This window comes from Melozone crissalis, unplaced genomic scaffold, assembly GCF_028551555.1.
Source record: "Melozone crissalis strain CALT ecotype California unplaced genomic scaffold, PUWL_Pcris_2 ptg000063l_1, whole genome shotgun sequence".
Taxonomy (NCBI): domain Eukaryota; kingdom Metazoa; phylum Chordata; class Aves; order Passeriformes; family Passerellidae; genus Melozone; species Melozone crissalis.
This window is the reverse complement of record NW_026535841.1, coordinates 9,295,292-9,312,904: the sequence shown is the minus strand read 5'-3', so window position 1 is coordinate 9,312,904 and position 17,613 is coordinate 9,295,292.

The following is a 17,613-nucleotide window of genomic DNA, read 5'->3' as shown; positions in this document are numbered from 1 at the left end:
TATCCATTTGAGGCAAATCCTAGATCTTCTTTGGAAAGGCTTGATTTATATGGTTGTAAAACTCTTGCAGGAAGCATACAGTCTTTGACTTACAAAGAAAGCTGGAAAGAGGAAGCTTCTTCATTTGCAAATTCAGCATTCAAGATCAAGAGCAACATTCTTGTAGTCTGACTTCCCTATAAAACCATTTTAACATCACGCTGAGCTACACTGAGTATGTACCCATATTACTATAGAACTTGCTGGTATTTCTATCACACCAAGGTTTAAATTCAGCATTTTGGTTTTTGCCGCCTCTTGCTCACACAGCACACATAGGAAATGTCCCTTTTTTCCAAAAAACTCTGCGGTGAACAGCTCCCACAGAAAAACAATGGCAAAGCTGCCCCAATTCCAAGTTCAGTACCAGGTTTGCAATCTTCTGTCCAGGAACATTTGTTACAAGCACATATTTACACAAAGCTGGAACCATATAGGACAGGAATTGTAAGTTTTAAACATTTTGTTCTCAAATTTCTCTGCTGGGGTCAAGACGGAACAGCTGAACTGCTCATTCATCCTGCTTAATTTAGTTCCTTATGTCTGGGACTGAGGGGCACAGGAGGCATCCCCTTCACATCCCCACATTTCAGGGCTGGATGCACTTATCCCAGGGGAGAAGATGCTCAGGGAGGAACTTGCCCAGCAGCACCAACAGCACTGAATGAGCCCCAGGCTGGGCACTGCCACAGGTGCCAACAGTGCCCCAGCTGGTATTCCATTCCCATTCCTGTTCCCATTTTTCTCTTACCTCCTTTCTGCTCCTGATGATCATTCCCGCTCCAAAAGGCAGGAAAAGCACTGGGGATGCTACTCCTGGTCCTGTTTATCTGAGAGCCCAGCACAAAGGCAGTTCAGGAGCAACTGAACTGTTCTATAAATTGATGGTCAGGCAATAAATGTGTCTTTAGATAAGTAGAACAGTTTGCATACGCCTCTGTGCGTGCACCTGCCTGCTCAGCCAGTCATCACTCATTTCACAGCTCATTTCTCCGGCTGTGGCCTGCAGGTTTTATCTCTTTAATTGGCCAAACAATACACACCTTGTCTCTGCACATAAAGTCCAGTGGTGCTAACCTGGGTGTCTCCTACAGATTGGTGGTTTGGCTCTCTTTTAATCAGCTCTAAGTAATGCTGAGCATTTAAGGTGGAGTGGGTTTTTTTTGTGATTGTTCCCTGTCTGCAATGCAAATACTCAAATTTCTGCAAGGATTTTGATTCTGGCCAGTCTTTGAGACCCCATATCAATGTCTATTGAAGGAAAAGAGCAGAGTCCCTTTGATGTCCAATGGCTTTGGGATGGACCCAGCAAGGCTAAAAAGAAAAGACAAGAAATGTGAGTTCCCCTCCCTCCCAAGCAAGGAGTCTAAAGCAGAATAGTGTAGTAGTAGAAATGTATCAGTCACCATACTTCAGGGGGTTTCTGTGGGAAATGATTGGGTTTTTAAACTCACAAGCAGACAGAGGCTTTAGCATCTCCAAGGCCAGCAGAGTTGATGCACTTACAGCATGGCTTGAGGAGGAGTTAACCCCAAGAGCAGCTGAACAGAGCAGGGTCCTGCAGCAGTGTGTTCTCCTCCTGCTGCTCCTTCCCCTGCTCCCTCTCCCAGTGCTCCCATCCCATCCTGCAGGGCGCTGCCCGGTCCCAGTGCATCCCACAGGGGATGCAGGTGCTGCACCATCACCTGCCAAGGGCCCTGCACAGCCCAGCCCTGCCTGAGCCACCCAGAGCCAGGACAAACAAAGTGTTGGGGAAGGATGAGCCCCCATCCCTGCGGCAGTCTGAGCAGCAAGGCCGGAGAGAACCACTCAGAAAAACCACACACCCACACAGGCTTTGCAGCACGACTGGTTTTTGGCGAAGACACACGGAATGCAGGGGGGGAAAGTGCTGTCTTTGTTCGAGGATGCAAATGAGCATCTTTTTTAGAAGCTGAGAAAGAGCCCCGACTCACCAAAATTGTGCATTGACTGAAATAAGCCACGCTGCCTTTCAGATGTAGACTTCAGACAGAAAATGAAACATATCAAAGTGTCTGATTTGACGTGGCTTGCAGCTGCAAGGCAAAGCGACTGTCCCATTTTTTTCCCCTGAGGCAAACACTCAAGATTTTCTTGATCTTATCTTTGTCTTTCTATAAGTCTTTGAAAACCATCTGTAGAGATTCATAAAGGGTATTTGTGTTTTAAGTAAACTGCAGAAGTGATCTATACCGAACAGATGGAAACAAATCAAAAAGCTTAACGGGATGCAGAAAAACAGCAACACTTAGAGAAATACTAGATATGGATGAGTAGGCAGGTTGTCTCCCATTTGCGTTACATTTGGTGTGGCATCTCTTTCCCGGAGCTCTCTCTGCAGCCTGCACAGCGAGCTCTCCTCACTGCTCTCCTGTCCTTGCTGCAAAACACTCCCCTGGCTGGGTTTGCTGTGCTGGACAAGCATCCCTGTGATGGGAATCGTTCAGCAGCTCCTCCTCTCCACCCGGAGCCCCCAGTGCAGCTCCCTCACAAATAGATTGCGTTTGACAGTCAAGGGTTCTGGTTTTTCACGACTTGCCAAAACACTTCTGCACGGGGAAGGTGGGGGAGAAAAGTGCTACAAATCAATCTCGGCGTGCTCGGGGAGGCTGCGGTTGTTTGTTTGTTCCGGGTGATGTTTTTTTCTGACAGACGATTTCAAAGAAGCACCAGGCTGCTTCCTCGGTACCAGCTTTTCATAGAAGACACAATAAGGTGCAAAATGATGTGTCTTACTGGAGTGAGTGGGCGTTAATGGGACTTCCTGAGAGTACTAGCAAAACCCACAGAGAAAAAGAGAAAAAAAACACTTAAAAAAAATTTTTCCCTGGTGTTTCAGCTGCAGCCTTGCTTGTTCTGTCCCCACTAGTCAGAGCCAAGTTTGAGAAGGATGGTGTGGCACTGCAGGGAGCACTAGCCCTGGTTCAGATCAGTCACTGCAGTGGAGCTGTGGCCAAGGATGGGTTTTGCTCAGGGTTGCAAGGACAGTTTTTATATCAGCGTGGCTCTGACTTCACAGAATTCCCAGCAGTTTGTTGGGAGAGCCTGGTCCCTGCTAACACAAAGTCTGGACTGTATAATCTCCTCCATAAATTTATCAGCTTCCATCATAAAACCACTGGGACACAGGGTTGCTGCACAGCTGTTTCATAACCTCAACCCTCTGGTGGCAGCAGTGCCTGTTTTCTTTCCAGCTTACATGTATTAATGGCCAGTTTGTACCTTTCCTTCCCCTCCTCCTTTTCCTTTCTTTACTCACCAGTCCCTAACAGGCCCAAGGCAAAGGTTAAGGTAAATTCCAGATGGGGATGGAGAAGGCTGCTGGAGTGACATCAAAGCACTCCTCCACGTTGTTTCTGTAGGATGTTACATGATAGAAGTTCAAGATAAATCTGTGTTTCCATTGAGCTACTTAATTTATGACCAAGCCAAGACACAGGTTCTGCCTTGAGGATCTCAGGGGGTGGGTGATGTTACCCTGCAGTCCCCAGGAAGGACATTGGGGACAGTCCTGTCCCTTTAGACTGAGACTCTCTGGTTGGGGTCCCCAGAATGGCAGGATGTGCTTTGGCCCCACATCAGCCTTCCCCCACCAGGATGAAAGTCCAGCAGGTTAAACTGAGCTCAGGGCTGAGCTCAGTGCAGACCCAGGTGTGCTCCCACTGCTGTCAGGGGGAATTCAGCTTTGCCTTTGCTGGAGCTGGGCAGGACAGTGTCGAAAGCATCTGAAAACTTAGTTCTCCTCTCTAGGGCCAGAACAAACCCTTGACATCCCTACCTCAGCATGGGGCTCAGGCCAGGAGCAGCTTTTCCATGGGAAAGGCCCTTCCATGCCTACCCACAGCCTCCAGGACAATCACTGTGCTGTGCCAGCCACTTTTACCACCTCCCTCTCAGCCATTGATCAAGGAAATGAAGCATTCCCACATTTTTCTCTGCCCCTTCCAAAGGGGTCATTGCCTCCTGCTCAGTCATGCAGCTTCCTTCTCCAGCAGGGAACAGGCCAATACTGATTTCCCCCCTTGTCCATCAGGCCACACTCATGAGACCATGCACAGATGATATCTGGGGCACTGTCACCCTGAACTCACCCCCATTCACCCCTCTGGAGCTCGGCCAGCTCCACACTCTGCCTCCTGAGCAAAGCACAAGGCCTCCCAAGCTGCCATCCCAACAGCCCTTTGCTATTTGGGTCCATGTAAGTGCAAATTCCCAGTCCTATCCATCTACCAGCCTGGAGAGCCTTGCATGCAAAAATAGAGGCAATGCTGTGACTGATATTTTTAGAAAGGGAATGCATATGTAAATGATTCCCCTGAAAACGTCTCTGTGCGTCAGCCTCTCCCCTGATTCAGAGAACATCCCTTCTATCTTTTCCTCAAGTACACGCTGTGTACAGAGCAGCTCCACATCTCAGGCAGAGAAGGTTGCTGCAAAAGTGATTCATCTATCACATCCTTCACAGCTTCCCCAAACGGGAACGGTGCGAATCTCTGCCCCCGCTCAGCCCTGGCTGCTCCAGCGCTCCCATCCCTCCCATTCACAGCTTGGAGCGCGGCTGGCTCCTCACCCGCCGGCACAGCTCCCACTGCTGTGTGCCCCTGCTGAGGATGGAGCCAGAGCCCACACAGGGCCCTCTGCCCGAGCTCCTGCCCGGGGGGCCTCGGGGGCTGAGATGGAGCTGCCCGGGCGGGGAGGAGCCCCCGCTGCCCCCAGAGCATCCCAGAGAGCATCCTACATGTGATTTCTGCATCCCACCCGTGATTCCTGCACCCAGAGCATCCCACCTGTGATTCTGCAACGTGAGCATCCCACCCGTGATTCCAGAGCATCCCACCCGGGATTCTGCAATGTGAGCATCCCACCTGTGATTCTGCATCCTGAACATCCCACACGTGATTCCAGAGCACCCCACCCATGATTCCTGCACCCAGAGCATCCCACCTGTGATTCCAGAGCATCCCACCCGTGATTCCAGCCTCCAGAGCATCCCACCAGTGATTCCTGCACCCAGAACATCCCACCTGTGATTCTGCATCCTGAGCATCTCACCTGAGATCCTCACCCAGGGCATCCCGCCCGTGATTCCTGCCTCCTGAGCATCCCACCCCTGATCTTGCATCCAGAGCATCCCACCCGTGATTCCAGAGCATCCCACCTGTGATCCTGCATCCTGAGCATCCCACCCGTGATTCCTGCATTCCTGCACCTGTGATTCCAGAGCATCCCACCTGTGATCCTGCAACATGAGCATTCCACCCATGATTCCTGCATCCTGAGCATCCCCCTCGTGTTTCCTGCATCCAGAACATCCCACCCGTGATTCCAGAGCATCCTGTCGGTGATTCCTGCATCCAGAGCATCCCACCCGTGATTCCTGCATCCTGAGCATCCCACCCTTGATCCTGCCCCCAGAGCATCCCGCCGGCTCAGCCCTGACAGCCGAGGGATCCCCCCGTGCTCAGCGCTGGCGATGGGGAGGCTCCCAAGAGGAGGAGGAGGAGGAGGAGGAGGAGGAGGAGGAGGAGGAGGCACTCCCAGCTCCACCCCCTCTCATTCTCATCCTCCATCCTGCCCAAATCTCCTCCGGTCCCAGAGGGGCTCGGCAGCCCGGGCAGGGCAGGAGCTGTGCCCGGGGAGCTCACAGTGCCCGGAGCTTTGGGAGGTAAACAGCCCAGTCCCCCACGTTCTGTTCCATCACTGTCCAGAAGCTATTAGGAGGCTAATTAAAATGAATAAATCACTTAAGTATTCAGAGTTCATATCCCATTAATTCAACAGTGCAAGATACAGAGGAAAAGACAAAGGCTGAAGAAAAGGCCAAGGACGCCACAGGAACGTTCTGCAGTGGGGATTTTTTTACCCTCCATTCTTGTAATACAAAAGATAAGTCTGTCTCCTGGCTTATCTAGATACATTTGTAAAGATTAAAACCACACTTCTTTGCCTTTGCATTCTGCTGTAAATGATTAGCCCATGGTATGGTTAAGCAGGCAATCTGCCAGCCCCGAGGTTCTGACTCAAGCCACGAAAAGAGGGAAATCCAGAGGGGAACCTGCTGTGCCTGTGAGGAGCAGCCAGGACATGCCACATCCCTGCCCTTGCAGGCAGATGGGCAGAGGGGGCTGCACATGGAGCTCAGCTCTGCAGGAGCTGCACCAGGAAAAAAGAGCATTTCCCTGTTCATTGGTGCTGTTTGGGAGCATGGACACGGGTACCCAGGCAAGGGCATGTGTCCCAGCTGGAGCAGCCCTGTGACCTCACCCCCAGGGCTCCACTCTGGCTGTGAGGCTGCTGTGAGATGGGAGCAGCAGCTCCCAAAGCCTTGGGCACGATCCAGGGAGGTGTCCCTGCAGAGAAACCTCTGTCCCCAAGCACATCCTGAAACCCCAGCTCAGCAGGGATGAGCAGGCTGCAGGAGAGGAGGCAGGGAGCTCAGGGGGTGGGAAATGGGATCACACCTCAGAAAAGCCCCTGAAGCAGCTGCTGCACAGCGCTGCAGCCTCTAAGGCCTGGATGTCTCTCTGCTGCGAAGATTTGTTTGCAATGTTTGAAATTCAAGAGTGGCTCTGGTGCCAACCCCACCTCGCACTGCCAGATTTGTGCTGCTCTATCACCCTGCTTCATATTCCTTTTTAAAACAGGCATTGCAGGCACCTAAGTCCTCTCTGTCTCCCTGAAAATATGCAGGGTCAGAAATTCAGCTACAGGCTGAAATTCAGCTACAGGCTGGCTCCTGAAGAGAGGCTGTGCTTGTACCCCAAAAGATTCTCCTCATAGTCCCAAGGTTTGGAGCTGAAGAAAACCTAACTCCAAGAAATGCATTTCTTTGTCACATTCCAGACCAGCACAAATTAATGTATTGGCATTAAAAGTCCATGAAAAATGGGGTTAATTACAGAAAACATGACCTTTATATACTGCAGCTCAGGCATGGGCTGCTCTCATACATCATCACGTTAGGAAGAGCCACTTACTGACACACAACAGCAAATAATAAATAATAAATAATGAATCCATCAAACTAAATTGGACTCTGTGTAATGTAGTCCTGATGAAGCACAGATTAATTTGCCTAATCCATCATCTGTTAATCCTTCATCCCCAAGAAATGCACCTAAGTGCTGCAACTGTGTCATTCAGGTCTATTCCTCAGGTATAGTCTTCCTGAAATCCATCAACTGAATTTCCCACCTTTAGCAAACACTGCCAGAGCTCTGCAGATTCCATGTGTCAAAGGTGGATAACTGGAGCATCAGAAATTCTGGATTTATCAAGCCACAAAAATAACAATCAGGGGTTTGTATCATCTGTAACTAAGACAGTTACACTGAGTTTAGTGCATTGTTTGCACTATATAAATAATAAATGCTAATACTCAATGTTAAAGGAAACTGGAGCTGTAACCTGTCCTAGTAGATCTATACAGTAAAGCTCATTGCATAAAAGCTCATTGCATAAAGGCTTTTGGTAAAGGGAGGAAATGAAGAGGATTTCTAGGTTTCAAATGGATTTTATTCTGAGTCTTTTCAGGGTTTTGCAGCTGTGGGAGAGGTAACACAGCATAGCTGGGGAGCTGTACCTGGAGAAGACTCAGAAGTGCTGGCTCTGCCCACCTTACTGCAGGTACTGGAAACTGGCAATGTATTTCTGTAGCCACCAAGTCCAAAATGGTCCTAGAAAAGAACAACCACTATTGCATTAAGTGCAATAAAATCTCCCAAACTTTCTGTGGTAATCAGAAGCTTTTGTGTCAAACTCAGCTGAAGTCAAAGCTGCAAACCAGCAGCTGTTACTGAGCCCTGCAGCAGGACACAGGCACCCAGGCAAGTTTGCTACCCAGATCTGCCCAACTTCCCAGGTTAGTGAGGAAATTTGCTACAGAATTCTTAAATACTAAAGAAACCCAGTAATTTTTTCCCAGATCACGCTGAGTAACAAGTTCCACAGCAGTGGAAATACTCACTTATCCAAACCATTATTGGACACCAGAAAGGTGCCTACTCCCACACAAGAGCTGGAAATCTGTGTCTGATTTTAAACAAAAAGCCAAAACGCCAGCAATTAAATACTTTCCCTTTCTGTAACAGATTACTCCAAAGTCATTTCCCAGTCTTGTCTAATCTAATTAATTTGTTCTTTGCAACATTGCTTGTCAAGTGACACCATGAAGTGACAGTGCCAAACCTGCCCAGGAGCTGCAGAGGAGCCCTGCAGCCCTTCTGCATCCAGCATTAACCCCTTGTGTTCCCACTCAGCTTGTGCATTGTGGCTGCTGGATCCTCACTGAGCAACTGTGCAGGCCTGCAGGCTCCTTCCCTGGCAGAGGGACCAGGAGGATTCCTCTTGTGGCAAAAATCAGTAAAAAAAACAGCGAAAATCTTGAAAAATGTTCCAGAGATGACAGGAGGGTCATGTTTTGCTGCCTTACTTGGCAGCAAGGAGCAGCAGCTTGCTTTGGTCCTGCCCCACTGCAGAAGTCTCCATCCCCAAGCAATAAAGATGAAAAGCTTTCAGAATAGAAAGGCAGGACTGCTGAGGGGGAGACAACACAAACAACCTTTGCTACACCTCACTCCTCATGCTCACTGCACTCCCAATGAATCCCTGGGGTAGAATTACAAAGTATTAACATGCTTGTGTGTAAAAAGGGCAGAAGTGGCTGAAAGCTGGAATCCAAGGGTTAATGGAAGAAGCCAGAGTCACCTGTGCAAATGCATATTTAATGTTCTCAGAGGACAACTATGCCAACTGCTCAGCAGCCAGGAACTCTTTCTTAAGAGCCACTGTTACAAGCTTCTGATCTACCTAATAAATAATCATCAAATGAAATTATTTGCTGAGCTAAAACTTTCTCTGCTCTTCCTCAGCTCCTCTTTCGTGTCTGGGAGAGGAGGGGATGCAGCAGAGCTGCAGGAGCTGGGGCTGATGTCACTGTGTCCCTTCCTTTGCCAGGGACAGGGTGGGCAGCTGACCCTGGCACAGGGATGCCCATGGGATGGACCTGGGGACAGTCTCAGGACCCTCCTTGGGTCCCAATGGCCATGTCCATGTCTGGGACCTGCCCCAGGCTCCTGCCCTGCCCAGCATCCTTCAGCTCCTGCCTTGTGCCAGGCTGGGAACAATTTATCCCAAGGCAGTGATGGTTAGATAATAACTTCAAAACTCCCAGTCCATTTCCTCCAGTTATCCCTTTACTCAGAAGAGCCAGACTGAACATAAATTGACACCCAAGTGTTATACAATTATCACTTTACAAATAAATGTCATCACATTTAAATCACAACCCAGTCTAACTTTGGGGTCAGCCCTGCTTTCAGCAAAGGTTGGACTTGGTGACCTCTTGAGGGCCTTTGCAACCTAAATTATTTTTTGATTTGGTGTTTTTTCCCTAGGAGAAATTTCCATCTCTTTTAAGGGAAGTAACTTATTGCAAGCCACAGGAAAAAAGATAGTTTAATAACAGGTACCTCCGATTTTGTTGGATTCAAAGGTTTAGGAGAAGTAAATTCATTTAAAAGACATTGGAGCCTTTAACAGAGGGCACAGGTTGCAATTCTGCAGCAGCACTTTGCACAAGGCAGGCACCCAGTTCCAGTGCTGGCATAACTGCTTTCATATCCATTGCTATTTGATTTTATAATGGTATCCAATTACCTTTCATAGCACAGAAGACAGACTCGAAATATGCCCTACATTAATTTTTTTTTTCTTATTGCTAAAACCCAAACTTGCTTGTAGCAATTTACAGGCTGCCCTCCTCCTCCTATGATCACCAGTCAGCTCTAGTGTTCACAGGAGGAGGAATTTGTAGGCAACTCTGACAAGGGAAGAGACGGGAATTTTGACTCTATGTTTCAGAAGGTTGATTTATTATTTTATTATATATATATTATATTAAAAGGAAATTATATACTAAAATAATACTAAAGAAAGAGAAAGGAGACTTCAGAAGGCTGGAAAAGAATTAATATAAAATCTCTGGTGACAGACCAGCCTTGACACACCTGGACCTGTGATTGGCCATAAAGTAAAAACAATTTCAGATGTGGGGTAAACAATTCTCCAAATCACATTCCCAAGTAGCAAAACATGGAGAAGCTGAAGATTCCTAGGAGAAAATATATTTCATTAAATACATCGGTGACACCCAGCAGCACATTTCTGGTATAATTATAGACCCTTGGGGCTCAGATGGCAATTGTGGGGTGGACACCCCCTTGCTGAGAGGCCCCAAGAGCTCATTTCCCTCCTGCCAGAGCCAGGGGTGTCCCCAGAGCCCCCTGTCCCTCCAGGGATGCACTGTGAGCATCAATCCGCACCCGTGCCGGCTTTGATGCTCCCGGGCGGAGGCAGCTCCAGCAGCACGGTGAGTGTTGTTTTTACACAAGATTTATCAGCACAGTTAACACAGCGCCACGGAGCTGCTCCCCGAGCATGCCCTGCATGGCAATGAGCGCTGCTGAGCCCCGGGTACCGCTGGCACTCACCTTCAAAGGGCTGCACAAACAGCAGCATCACCCCGGCTCCCCCAGGAGAGCACAGCTCCGCTGAAGGGAGGGCAGGGAGGGGCAGAGGTCGTGGACTGGCTTTGTGATGGGCTTGGGATTCAAAAGAGATTTAAGGATCTTATTTTCACACAGTTTATACAGGGCTCGCACGTTGTACTGCCTGGAGGAAGCTCGCACTTGGGCGGCTGAGGCTTTGGGTGGGTTAGGGTGTATTTCATCCTGAGCTGTGTCATTTTTCAATATCCAACAGGATGAGCTGCTCTGTGAAATAGAGTTCTCAAGCAGAAGCTTTGTTGAATTTTAACAGAGACACATCAATGAATCCACACTGAGATCCCAGGGAGATCAAACAGGAGGCAAGAAAAATTACAGGAGAAAGCATCTGGGATCCTTTAGGGGGAAAACTGCCAAAGTGTCACAGGAAAATATAAAGCTTGATGGGGTATCAAGAGGTCACCTAGTCCAGTGTTTATAAACCTTTAAAAATCACTTAACTCTTTAATCTAGAAATCACAGACTACTTTGTGCGTTACTGGCACAACTTGCAAACCTATCCAGGATTTGGACCAATGCTGAAACACATTTTTTCTTCTTCAGATTTCTTTTTCAATCTCCTGCATGATTTATTCCTTCCCATCTGTCTTCTGAGCTACCATGAAAATTCTGTGAACACCTGGCCTCACCTTCCAAAGTCACAGGTGCCATCAAAACCATCCATATCAGCCCAAGACAAAATGCTGTTCCCTTCAGTGACCTCCAGGCTCCATCCACACCTCACCCCATCATCTGAGATCAGGCTCCTGTGGTTTCCCTGCACAGGGACATGCTGTGTTTCAGGCTTTTAAAAACAGAGCATCCCTTCCTATACCTCTTGTCAGAACATCCCCAGCTTTTTCCCATCAAAGCTAGGATGAATAAGTCTAACAAAAGCAAATGGGTCTTACTGAATCTGCAAAGAGAGATTGCTTTGAGATACCAGAGTTATCCTTGCACCTCTGTGGACAGCACATTTTACAGACCCAGCTGTGTTGCCAAAGAGAAAAGCCCAGCAATTTAAATCAATGCTGTGCCTCTAATCCTTATTGCTCACTGTCCTGCCCAAATTCGACTGTCTCCTTTGCTGTAGGAGAGGCTTATCAATACCAGGCACTGAGACCAGATAATCTGTGCAAGATCCTGCTGATCTCACCCAGAGCCAATCTCACCTCTCCCAGCTCTTGGAGCAGGACCCTGGGCCCATCACCATCCACTCCCCAGGACACACAGCCTGTGGGATGACACCAAGCAGATATTCTCTATATCCATACATAATACCAGGGTTCAAAGCCTGTAATTAATATACTCTTCTAGTATATTCATTACAATCAACTTCCAATCCTTAGAATCTGGTTTAAACCCAGAGAAGAGTAATAAACACAATCCTATTCGTACTGGCCCAATCACTGACCCTAAGCATCCTCCTAACTGCACTAAACTTTTGACTCACCCAAATAACCCCCGACTCAGAAAAATTATTCCCATATAAATGCGGATTCGACCCCCTAGGATCTGCTCGACTCCCCTTCTCAAACCTACAACACCAAGTGCACTTTGGGGTGGTTTTTTTTCCACATATTTGGGCAGATAGCAGCAAGCATTTCCCACGCCTTTCCCACACCTCCTCCCCGGAACAAGCCCAGCCCATCCAACTCCTTTCCCAACCGCAGGAACCGCAACGCTGGGCGATTTGTGTACGTAACCAACACGCCAAGGTCTGCTTTTTGTTTAAATAGCTGTGAAAAGCAGAGAGTGTGCTTTAGCCAGAGATATATTACACTTGATTAGCCGGGGCGCTGGAGCGCGAATGCTACAACAGGAGACGGACGTGCTCGAGCAGCGGCGAGAGCTGCGCGGGGTCACGCAGAGATTAACTGTGGCTGACTGCCGTGTCAAAACACTCCACTGCAGCCCGCACAAACCCACACAACTGGTTGCCTGGCTCGGCACAGCAGTTATTTCCCTGCCCATGGCGCCCACGGAGCCAAGCGGGGCAGTTGGCGGGGCCAGGTTGGATTTCGGCTCCTGCCAAAGGGCAGGGAGAGCTGGAGGGTTCAGGTGGGGTGGGAGGCTTTCGATAGAAAGCTTTGCAGAGGAAAAAGGTGAATCTAGGGGGAAAGGTGGGGATCTTTCCGTTGCCTCTGCTTGTGGCTGACCCACAGGCAGGTGTGTCATTCAGCTCTGTAAGTCACCTGGCTAAACACTGCTTTAAGAGAAGGGAAAATCCCATTTCCCTGCTCTTCAACACGTGTAACACACACTTAATAACTTCTGGTTTACGCTCAAAAATCTTGTGAAAAATAAAGTCCTACTTTTCAAGCTAGGGATGTGTCGCAGACATCTTTTATGGAAAATCTTTTCTTTAAGATTTTTCCTCCTGAGAAGCTGAGAGGCCTCAGGAACAAAATGTAAACAATGGTTATCTGCTGCTGTGGAATGCAACAGGTGGATCTGTGATTGGCTCATGTTGGTTGTTTCTAATTAATGGCCAATCACAGTCAGCTGGCTCAGACTCTCTGTCCGAGACAGAAGCTTTTGTTATCATTCTTTGTTATTCTATTCTTTGCTAGCCTTCTCATGAAATATTTTCGTCTATTCTTTTAGTATAGTTTTAATGTAATATATATAATAAAATAATAAATCAAGCCTTCTGAAACATGGAGTCAGATCCTCGTCTCTTCCCTCAACCTGAGACCCCTGTGAACACAGTCACAGGGTGTTTGGGTTTTATTGCTCTGTAGAATCCTAGAAATGTGTTTCTGTGAAAAACAAGTTGAAGGTGACCCCTGAAGAGAGATGCCCAAGGGAGCCATCCCACTTCAAAATCAGCATCTTTTCAGGATGCTGCGTTTTAAACTCATGGTTAGATTTGGAACTGCACATACAGCACTTGAGGTGCAAGTCTAGTCCTTTTTATCTCAGCATACATCTCCACTGGAAAAGATTGAGTGATGCCCAGTGTGAGCAGACAACTGCAGCTTGGGGCAATGGGAATCAGAATTTGGACAACTGGGATCACCACTTAAAAAAACCAAACCAAAACCAAAACAACAGCAACAAAAAAAAAATACCCATCTCTTCAGCTTTATGATATGTATGTATGACTAAAGAAAAAGGCTTGGCTTCCCTTCTGCTCCCAAATTCAAGAATTTTTTTCTGGGCATCCAGACTCAAATCTATCCAACTTACTTCAGATTCTTCCATATCAAACTCAGTGGTCATCACGTGATGTTACTGACAGCTTATTCCCCACTATTTCATCTGTGGTTTCAGCATCAAGGCCAGCATTTAAAGAAAAAGGTGCCAGATATCCAGCATCAGTGTCCCAAAAGCACATCTCCTCTTCACCACACACACTGCGGGTACTTTAAGGAGCTACTGCTCCTCATGCCCTTGAAAAGCAGCAAATTCTCTGTATTTCAAGCCTGTAAGAGCACTTTTGTCTCCAGGGGCAGGACCAGTGCATCCAGGAGATACCAGAACTGGAAGAGTTCACCCTCCAAAGCCTCCATGGTGTTTCTCAGCCTGCTCCAGGCCCTGCGGGATCCCTAGCTCCAAGCAGGCATGGTTCAAAGTTCCTGCTCTGCACAACCCAGCTGTGCCCAGGTTAGCCTGGCAGGAGACACAGACACCACCTCTCCACTCGAGTCACAGGAATGTCTCTGGCCAGAGACTGTCTGGATAAACCAGATGCTTCAGCACCCTGAGCTGTGCTGCAGGGGTGCAATTTTGTTTTTAAACTGCACTTAGTAGCGTTCTGACTTGCAGGTTTCACTTTTTAATAGTAAACACATTCTGTAGGTGCCAGAGAACATTTCAAAGCACTTCAGCGGAGTCCTTTTACCTCCACAGCCCGGGGGCACATACACTGAAACAACAGCTGAAATCCAATTACTGAGGAATATTCCCAAGTGCATTTCCATAGGTAATTTGTTAGTCTGTTGGAACATGCAAAGTGATTTTTCTCCACTTCTTGATGCTGTACCACAGGCTCCTAAGTTGAAGATTTCTATCCAAATTGCTAAGTGACTACCACTGGAAGGGAATCCACATAACCGGGGGAACAACCTGCCAGCCCTTTCCAGGAGCCAGCCCTCACCTTGGATTTGCCAAGAAGTTCATCAGCCCAGAGCCACCAGCATCCCTGCTATCACCCAAGTTTCTCATTGCCCAATCAGTTTGATGCATAAAGACATGAGAAGCCTGAAAGTGTTCTTCCTTCAGCATGCTGTTTATTGATTTAGCAGGGAGCTGACACAGATGTGCGGTTCCAGAGACAAGGCGTAATGCAACCCCTTCATCTGCTGTCACTCACAATCACACAGGCTGCCTGCTGCCATAAGGGGAGGAGTGGCCACCCTGCTCGTTTTGGGACTGCCAAACAGCCCAGCCAGAGCTTTGTCCTCATTAGGGAGGCACCCCCAGATTGCCACCACATCTGTGCAGTCTCTATATGTGCCATCTCTATATGTGCCGTCACAATACATCAAACACTGTGCCCAGGAAAGATCAGCAAGCCACAACAGTTTAGGTAGAATACTAGTGAAGTTATCACGGGGTGGAAAAGTAGATTTTGGGGTTTTTGGTATGGGGGTTCAGGAGGCAAGATGGAGGGAACTGGGTGTGTCCAGCCTTTCTCCTTCTTCTTCTTGGCCTCCATCTTCTGCTATGATGGTGGCACTTACAGATTGGTTTAGAGCAGAAGCTCACTGTCTAACATAGGTGATGGGTATTGGGAAGTAATTGTAAACATTGTATATGTAGTTTTTAGTATAAAGACATAACACTGCCCTGGGGACAGGCAGAGTGCCTGGAACTGTCCTGCTGGATGGACCTCGGCAGGGAGGAGAAAATTTTTTATAGATAAGGAACAATTAACAACCTTGAGACTGAGAATGAAGAGCCCTGACTCCTTCTTCAAGTGCCGGGCTGGGAAAAGAGATTTTTTAACTTTTCTCAGGATCACTCTGACTAACTAGAGAACGTGACAGGAACCATGGCATGAACCAGCCCAGAAACCACCACTGGCCCTGCTTGGGTTGCTCTCCCTCTCTTTTGGGGGTACTCACACCCTCAACCCAGGGGAAGAACCCGAGAACCCCAATTGGCCACATCAGCAACACAGGACAGATTCAGAGCATGGGGCTGGTTTGCAGGTGGGAGTTCCTCATCTACTCCCTATCATCCCCACTGGTGAAATATCACTGGAAATTGATCTAATTTCAGAAAAGAGGAAACAAAAATTAAACAGACAAAGTTTGGGTCAGAGTGACAAGGAACATAATCAGAAAAGAGCATAGATGAACTGCCTGTGAGTTAAAGATAATTCAGGGCAAATTAAAGCATCTGAACTCCTACTGAGAGCCACTGATTTAGAATTATGAAGTTAACTTACAGCAATCATTTTCTATATGAAAGCAATTATGGATGGGTTAAAAGCTTCTGTTATTATGGATTGTGTATGGCTGCCACAGAGGGTTCAGTCTCCCAGGATGAAATTTTAGCCTTCGTGAAAAACTACTACATCCTGTATGCCAAATCTTGTTCACCCATCAGAAAGTCATTGAACATCAGACATTTTATTAACCAATGCAAATGCAGGCAGCCAGGGAGAGGTAGATAGGGAACATCCTGCTCGCCAATAAAGCACATACACACAAATCACCATGGTTCACTTCCCAAAATAATCACACAGGCTCAAACACACAGCTGTGATGGATGGCAAATTTCCAAGTCTTAATGCATCAGAAAGCAGAACCGTTGTTTGAAGTGGTCATCTCTTGAGGGGAAGAGAAAAGTCAGGGGGGAAAGCTTGTGAGAAACCTGCAAGCACGGGGCCATGCCCAGGAGCAGCCTGTGGTGCCCTCAGCAAGGTCACAGCCATGGTGGTGACAGTGGCCTCCCCCTGCTTCCTGGGCAGAGCCTCCACAGGGAGACAAAGGGATGTCAAACAGCAACACCCCAGCTCCTGCTCACCCCCTTGGCAGGAAAAATGGGGCATTTGGGGTCTGGGACACAGCCTTTCATGGGACAGACCATCCTCATCTCCCCTGCCCCCAAATCAGCCCTGGCCACCGGGTCACAGAGCAGCAGCTCACAAATGGAGCTGCCGAAACCACTTACCAAAACGATCTATTATCCGAGCCTCTTCCTTCTCTTTATCCTTAATTGGGCTTTATTTCTTGTTGGGTGTTTTCTGAGCAGTTAAACGAGCTGACAGACCTTTTGTTTCTGGAATGAAAATGAGATTTTGACTGCAATATGCATGGCAATGAGCCCAGTGTGTGAGGGCATCTCCATCATGCATCTTTCAGGGATGAGATTTGGAAGAGGGGGGGAGAAAAGGGAAACCTGCCCAAGGCCTGTTGGAAATCAGAGGTTCAGAGGTGTTCTGTGTAGATATTTGGATTTCTGCTGCTGCACAGGCTGTGAGAGCAGGAGGGCTGTGGAGTCACAGCCAGCCTGGCCCCCATGTGCAAGGAGCAGCCCTGGGGCACTGCAGGCATCCTTCAGCCAGGGCAGGGGAGCTCTTGCTGCTGCACAGGGGCCAGCAGGGACTCAGCACAGGGCTCTGATGGTCAGCATGGATCCACAATTCACAGTTACAACAAATGAAGCTGAGCAGCTGAACTGAGAGGGCTGTGATAGCAGCACTGAGCCCAGCAGGGCTGCAGAGGCAGGAGGGAGCAAGGCTGGTGCATGATGCATGAGGGGGAAACCCAGAGCACTGACAGCAAGGGATAAATGGGCTTACAGAGGGGTGGAAGGCAAAGATCTCACTGGATTCAGTAAAATCTGAGTCCTAATGAGGAGATTGGGCAGCTCACTCTCGTTACACCATCCTCCATTCCATCTTTCCTGAGGATAGCCCAGATCCTGCTCCTCTGGCTCACCCAAGGCAGAGATCTTCTGGCAGAGGGCTGGAAGCCTCAACACAAACCTTCACAGTCACTTCTGTGCTCTCCTGCTCATTCCATCAGTGCAAGAGAATCTCTATATTGGCCTA